The following is an 8,793-nucleotide window of genomic DNA, read 5'->3' as shown; positions in this document are numbered from 1 at the left end:
AAGATGGATTTCTTTCATAACTTTCATTTGACATATAATAATAATTATATTCATAGTGCACAAACAATTGATACAATTGATGTTTGAGACACACTCGACTACGAAATATTATAAATACGAGAAAACTGATCGAGGAAATAGAAAAACAAAATACAAAATAAGATATGTAAAGATTAAGTAAATGAACCGAGCTTAAACTGGTATTAATGTGGAGGAAATGAAATCATAGAAAATCAGTAAAGAATTACATTTGAATCTAGAAAAGTGTTAAATAGGACCTCAGTGGGTTTGCATAAAAACATTCATGGCTTTTGATGTTTTGTAAAAAGTGTTTTAAATTTTCATCTACATGCCATTACGTATTTCTGAAAGGTTGAGTTAAATAATTCACAACGAGGACAGTATGATAAAATACTATGAACTTAGTGGCATACATTTTTAACAGAAGCAGATAAACAGGACAGTACATATAGTAATATGTGATTGTGATATTTCCTTCATGTATTTAACATAAAACTATACCATAATTTATCCAATCAGTATGCATATTGCATGGGTTTCTTTTCCAATATGAAATGAATGTATGCAACATACTTTTACCTGCTTACCTGCTGATGATAAATTTTTTTATTTGATCAGCAACTTTTTTTAAACATCTGAACAAAAGCATGGCTGGAGGTACCTGAAGGAATAACAAAAGCAGATAAAACAACAACATACACTTGACTGACGGGCCACAAGAATAACAATAAGTACGTCAATGTTTTGGGAAGCCAGTAACCATTGTTATGTTAGCTTCTAACAAACGTAAACACACATATGGAACAGTAATATTGAATACTGGAGATCATTGGCAGACAAAGATGAACCTATTGGTCGGACTTACTTCATTCTGCAAGATAGAAACGGAATAACAAATGAAGGTATTATATGGTTAAATCAAATTGTAGGGTCCTATGTAATCTGCATATCAGGTGAATATTTTCAACATAATTCCCGTTACACAGTCTGCTTCAACAGTATCAGATAATATTAAAGAGTAAAAGGACCTACTAATTTTGGACAGCAAAGTTACAATACTGATGATAACACGATGTATACATAAGACAAGTGAAATTAAAAGATGCTGTTTAAGACAATGGTCTCTTTCTATTACCGAATGACATTTCCATGCCTGGGTAATATCGTCATATAGAAGAACAAAATGTGTGTCTGTGTGTGTGATTTGGATTTTTAACAATTTTTCAGTCATATCGCTACGAGGTCTGCAGTATTTCAGTTTATAGTAATGTCTAGCAATGGGGCATCATGACATGTAGTCACGTTATTCCGACACCAGTTCTAACACTTACCTCCTAATGCTGAGGCAGCTGTTAGCAAAAGTTTGTTGAGTCTTTGGTATGACTCAGCCGGGGTTTGAACCCGCGATCCTCCGCATTCGATACGGACGGTCTAACCTCTCGGCTAGCAGAGCGGTCGAAGAACAATTTATATCGACTCGTTTAAATTAAGGTCCTACCATTACTGCTAATGAACGGTGTTCGACAGGCCGATACGATCAACATGCAACAGAATGACAAGACATTGTAGAGGGCAAAAGAGAAGGCAAAGAATGCAAATATTATTATGTATAGGATTAGGATGATGGAGAATACGCTTTATTCCTTCGGTTGTAGTGCTTTCCATATAAGTGTTTATGTACACATCCGGCACGATGCACCATAGCGATCATGAAGTGCAGACAACGAATAAACGATAAATGACAAAAACAATTATTTCTCATGAAATAATCAATCATTTATAGTGATACTAATTGTTGAAGGAGATGCAAATAACAAACCCACTAATGCGAAAACAAGTAATGCATGGTGATCGAAGAAAATAAACAATTTGGCCAGCACTCTTAAATAACAACTTATCCGACTACTAAGAATACCAGGTGTCCATCTTGTTACTTACAACGCTAACGGAAACAAAGAACTGACTTAGTATTTCAAGCCGTCTGAGAGTTTCCGAACGTTGATTAGCTTGAAATAGGAGACTTTGGAGTACGAAGGGTAGAAGATTAAATAGGAACTGATGGAGCGTAACGTGAAAAAGAAGGACACGAAGCAGTAGATTTAGGTGGAGCAAGAGTTTGAAAACAATTCCTTTTGGAGAACATTTTAAAGGTAGAACAATCGTGTATGAAGTCACTGCTATATCTGTAGTTACAGTATCAATTGTTACTATTTTTGAGTAACTGTTTCATTACTCTTTTCAATATAGTCTCAAAGTTTTCTCCAACGTTTTTAGATGTGCAGCCGATTGAATACTTATGCCCTAGAAATCTTAATGAATTCAGTGTTTTTGTATTCTCGTCAAGCTCTTACTCGAAGGTATTTTATCATTTTTTGCTGGCAATCATATACATAGTGTTTGAATAGTTCAAACATCTTTTTAGCTTGTGTGCATCGGATAGATCAGATAGATGTCCAAATCATCGTCATTAACGCCTTCAGGTTTCGTATAAATTAATGATCTACGGTAGAAGTCAGTTGACGGAACATATAACATTGCAACCTTGAATCTGGTGTAATATTTTGTTTCGACCATTTTAAAGGTTTTACTTGTGCCTTGTGATTTATCAGGAAGTTTTTGTGATCATTTTGAAGCCTTTGTGTGTGATATTCTCTTTTCTGTTATTTGCGATTGTCTCTATAATCCTTTCATTTTAAAAATCGCTTTTTGATTGTATTCTTTATGTCACGGGTTGCAGTAAGTGCGCGTTCTTCAAAATGTCTTTTTATTTACATTTCGAGCTGTCTCAGAATCAAATAATTTAGGTAAGTAGTCAGATTTCGAATTAACTGGCAATAATTTCAGTAAAAAAGAGCAAATCATTTACAAGTAACATGTCTAATTTTCTTGAAATCGTGTTCAATTAAGTTTCCAAATTGCAGTGTAAATAAAGTGGAAGATAGTGAACAAAACAAAAACAAATCAATAAACAATACAGTTAACAATGTCTTCAACTAAGTGATACCCATATCGCTTATCTAGCAGATCCTGTGCAAGACAAATGGTTACGGCTCATAAAAATTTAAGCAAAGACGAGTAGATTCTCAAATGCGTAATACACTTGAGGATAATAATTTAAATGATATTAAGTTGTGGAGGGAAAACTGATAATAAATTATCATCTACAAAAGGCATTAGTACTTAAGGGGAAATGATGATTATACGCAATATCTTTCAAGTTGAATATTAAACCTTTTAGTTGTGGGTGGGTGCTTTTCACATAGGATTACACGTAGTCAGATAACATGTCCCTTACTAGTTGGATGTAACAAAGACCTCACTTGAGGTACCAATATTTACGGTATAAACAAATTGCATACATGCTCTCTACAAGGAATAATGTTTTAAAAAATGGTTTTAAAAACAAAATCATTTTTTATTTAGTCAAGATGTAAACTAAAGACGGAAGTATTATTAAAACTTCTTGCACTTTAAAATAGATGCTTTAACTTACATATAAATGGCAGCAATATTATTAATTAATGGTGGAGCAACCGCTAAGGGTCTGTCATTTATAATATACAACTATCGTTTCAAACGATTGAATCATAAGGAACTAATCAAAAGTGAATTATGCACGACAAGATAATGGATAAATTACAAAGTTTAATGAAAACGGATAAAATATGCTGGATTACTTGAATTAAAGATTTAGAGAACGGGTTTGGTGACCTCGACAGTAAGAGATTGGATGATGCTTTTATTTCATATGCGTCTAATCACCCCGATGCACCTGCATTGCATGAAAATACTTTTAAACCTGAAAAGCTAAGACAGACTTAATGATTGTTACCAGTGATCAAGTGAAGTACGAGTATATATTCAATGGTCTTATAATGGGTGTTAGTGTGTATGTTACTTATAAGTTTTGTACGTAGTAAATAGTATAAGGAGTTAAAGACCCCAGTCCAACACATCGTTAAATACATACACAATTGGCAAGAGTAAACCTGAGTACACTTTACAGAGAGCAATGTCAAAGCTACGCCTAAACATATAGGTGGTTTATAGCGTTTCGTTTTAATATAAAAGTGAATGGAGATGCCAGTAACGATGAAGCAAGAAGATGAGACATAATGCACGTAAAAGACATCGCCATATCCTACGGAAGCTATATTCTTTTCAAGCTAATAACACCTTCTTTAGATACAGAAATGATTGGTTACCTGTTTCAGTTAGGAGAAATAGGATTCAACAAGGTAATATGAATGATAAGCATACTATTTCTATGATGGACGTTTAACGCACAAAACTTGGTACTGGAGTCATTTTTGCATATGGAAAGAATCTCCGAATACTTATTGACCTTCAGGTACAAATAAGTCATTGTTCACAGTGTTTTGTCCTCTTTCACATCATTTCTGATTTAACATTATACTTGCAAAAACTTCTGAAGTGCAACAATGTGCTATCCAAAACTTTGAACTTAAAAACATTTTTTTACAGTACGATATCATTACTTTGGAATTAATTGAACAATCGGTATATAACACGTATATAAATGGAATTGCTTTTTTAACGATTGCATCATGGGTGAGAGAACTGTTAAAATAGCAGAGTAATGGGAGAACCGTTAAAATAGCAGCCTAATGAGAGAACCGTTAAAATAGCAGCCTAATGAGAGAACCGTTAAAATAGCAGCCTACACAAATAGCATGAATATCACAATTTGATTTTCACAGCATGAGTGTATTTTTCTATTGTTCAAAAATAAGTGGATAAAATTATCAATAATGTTGTTCAATTCAGAAATTAGAACTAAAATCTTAGTACTATTTAGAAGTCCTGTCCGATATGATTAATTCTCGGAGTCTTACACTTGACAACAGGTTATAGAAGCCGCTAAGTATTTCTTCAATGAACAACAAATGGATACGGAAATTGGTGACAAAGTACTCCAAATGTTTATACTGACAGTCATGTGCCTGACTTGATACACACAATAGTAGTTTGCGAGCCACTGTTCTTAAATTAGCCAAAATTTAACAAGGTATTCACTTTAAAATCAACAAAAAAAGTGTAGATGCTCACAACATCGATCTTTTTTTTTTTTCAAATGCACAGGTAAATGTTCAAAACAATGAACTAAACCAGTAAAGCTTAAAAGCAAGACTGTATTGTTGCAGGTCTGATAAAAAGAGAATTTGAAGAGCGGCTAATTTGGAAAGTTTGGACTGAATCAAATAAAGCTGAATACAATCTTTTTTCAAATAACATCGTTGTCATGTCTTCCACGTTTCTGTTCAACACAAATATTACAGAAATCGATTACTCAGATAGGAAATAAATTGGATAAGGGGTCAGATCTACTACTTGATGTCTATCAAGGTCCAGATTCTTTTCTAGGATTGCTGACTCTAGGAATCCGATGAAGAGAAAATAAGAGCAAATGATCCTATCAAGCTAGCGTTAGCTGAAGATATTTCGAAACACGTGTTTTTCTGATGGTAAAAAAGTACGACTTAAAGTGAATACGCATTCTTTTAACATCAGGGATAAAATGAAAAGGAAAATTTCGTTTGGTTGCGTATTCTTGTACATCTTTCTTTTCATCTTTATGATCAAAGCCAATGAGTTCAATTACTAATACAAACATTGCCTGTTTATTTGCAGACTATAGTTCCTGTCCCTGTCCACATTTAAATATCATAACAACAGACTTTCTGAATATGGTCTCAAATCAATCTGGGCAGCTGATTTTTAAAATCATTATTGTAGCATTTAATTATAAATAGGCGCTATGGTCAGACGTCGCACAGAACAAATTTCCGCGAGTTTATCTATTATTCTTGATTTTTTTAAGATATAACTTGAACTAGTAGAGAAAATTAATAACATGTTTTATGTCGACAACTTCCGGATATACAACATTATGATTTTGATGCAGACCTTAATAAGTAAAATAATGCTTACTGGTGCAAATTGCATAGAAAAATATTGATTTTTACCGGAGTCTGAAGCGATACATCTTTCACTCCGGCTCATGATCCAACAATTCTTGCCTCGAGTCAAAACCTAAATGGAATATATAACGTGAAATTACCTTTATAAAACCACGCAACGACACTGTTTTACTAGTACATCGGTGTAACTTCGCTAGTAATGTGTTCATTTTGATTTTTAAGGAGAGGTCTGGTACATCTTTTTAAATTTTTATCATTGTTCTCGTTTCCCGATACAGTATTTGAAAAGAAACACAAGTAAATGTTTGCAGGAGCGTCTTCATGTACTATCTACTTCCGTATAAGCTGGCATACAATTGATGTGCCATATGAAAACCGACATACTGCTTCATACTAAATTACTGTCCTCATATCAATGTTGACGGAGCATGCTTGCTTTTCTTAAAGCAATTTCTGTTGGCTAAGACGATGTATATCGCAGACCCTTGCAGACTTAAACTGTTGAATGTATATTTTTGATACACAGCATATGGGCTTACACGTATGTTAAAGAGTCCATATAATTTCAGTGTAATACGTTACTTTCTGAAATTGTACAGTGTCTTATGTAGCAGGAGGGAATGTTTGCTTTGGCAGAATATTTACCGCGAAGCATTAGGCACGTACGATAGACGGTGACGGTGAAGGGAGAGAACTTGCTATAATATATAACCTCTGCAATCAGTGCATGCAGCAGAGTCTGAAACATTAACAATTAGCCACGAGAACATGAGTTACATGTCCTTTCTCGTCCTTTTCTGTGTAGCAAGTAGTCTTCCTAAAGCAGAATCACACACCTGTTCAACAGCTGCAAGTATCTTCAAGCTTTAAATAGACCACCAGACGTACTCCTCAACACTGCCACTTAAACAAACAAACAAACAAACAAAACAGAACAAAATGTTTCTTTCATTCCAAGCTAAAGAAATAATATATAGCGTTGCTTCCAAGCTTTTTTGGAAAGCTAATGCGTGTACCGCATTATGATTGTAGACAGAAGGTCATCACCTTGTGTCTGGAAGCAACATACTGTGATAACATAGCCGCTCTTTTGCCATTTCAAAGATGGTGGTATTTTGGCACTTTTCCTCGGCATTAGTTAATCAAAAGCCAGGGTTTTCCTCATTATGTAGGCGAAGAGAAAGCCTTCCGGGAGTAACACAGGGTGCTTACAAGTGTTATGTTAGATGACTATTTCCCTAAAGTAATAGACAAAAATATATGTACTTTGATTCCAGATGTTGCAATTCAACCTTTTGCCAATATTCATTCAGAACCTTTTTGTATTGATGGAATGTTTCAACTCAGAAAGTATACAAGATGTAATGCATGAATGCATCTGCATTTATATTTCTCCTTTACACTACTTTTATTACTGAACTGAACTGAATTATTTTAATTTCGATGCACATCACGAGGAATTGTGCACGGAGATAGCGCCTGTGACATCAGTGTGGTAAGTAAAACAAATATACATTGAAGGCACAAACACATAAATATATTGACTATGTTCTACGCAACATGATTACTGAAGACAGCACAATGCACTCAAAATGAGCAAGAAAACGAACACTGACCGTCAATATCGGTGAAGAAAGTGGAGGGTGGGTGGGTGGAGGTTTTTACTTATTTAAACCCCCTTACTACACTTTGCAGTGACAACAGGAAAATAGTTTTCCATTTTAAGCAATACGGACCGTCCCTTTACAAAATCGAACTCCACAGAAGAAAGATCTTAGGTCCACCACCTTATTGTATATTTAAAACAATAAATGGGTCTCTTTTGGACCGACTTTCCTTTTTTTGGTGTTATTAGTATATATTTAAAACAATAAATGGGTCTCTTTTGGACCGACTTTCCTTTTTTTGGTGTTATTAGTATATATTTAAAACAATAAATGGGTCTCTTTTGGGCCGACTTTCCTTTTTTTGGGTGATAGCTTTTCATTATTTGGTTAGTATTGTCCATTTCTATGGAGTGATGTATATGAATTGTGTGCAGTGAAGTAGGAAATTTGCGAAGTATGCATGCTTTAATAATTACTATTTTATATTTGATTTCTCCACGCAGGATATTACTAGTGTATTCATAAACAAAGGCATGCAGTTATTTACTCATACCTCTTGAAGGGTTTGTGTATTAATTTTGGTGTATGTACGTATTGTTCAATATATGCCATTATTTACTCATACCTATTGAATGGTTTGTGTATTAATTTTGGTGTATGTACGTATTGTTCAATATATACCAAGATCATTATATATTTCATTTGTGATTTCATTATATATTTCATTATATATTTCATTTGTGATTTCATTCGTGTAACTAATCTCTCTCCGCATCGTATATGTTTACTTATAATTCTGTGAAGTCATATTAATTTTGTGTCGTTATTGATGTAAATTATCAATTTGTTGTTGTTGGGGAATGGTGTATTCCACGTTGTGAAAAATTGTAGCTCGATCCCATTTGCCTACATGTATGCCAATAAAATGTTTAAACGGAATAGACATTAACAGCCAGATGAAAAGGCTGTTTCATAGACAATGGAAACCAAAAGTCCATTGAAAAAAATACAAGTGACGGATTAGTGAATTATCTAAAAATGCAATGTTACACAAATATAATTAAATGTCTACATTTCTGTGCTGTTATTTTGTTTGTTTACGAAAACGAATTTGGCTGGACAACACACAAGATAGTTTAATTTATAGTTTGATGGCACACTCCTTCTTACTGACGGGAGTACTGACGAATAAAAAATAGAACAAGAAAGAAAGAACAAACGTA

The sequence above is a fragment of the Sinohyriopsis cumingii genome, chromosome 2, assembly GCF_028554795.1.
Source record: "Sinohyriopsis cumingii isolate HCF-2022 chromosome 2, ASM2855479v2, whole genome shotgun sequence".
Lineage (NCBI taxonomy): Eukaryota > Metazoa > Mollusca > Bivalvia > Unionida > Unionidae > Sinohyriopsis > Sinohyriopsis cumingii.
The sequence above is the reverse complement of the archived record's forward strand: the minus strand, read 5'-3'. Positions refer to the sequence as shown.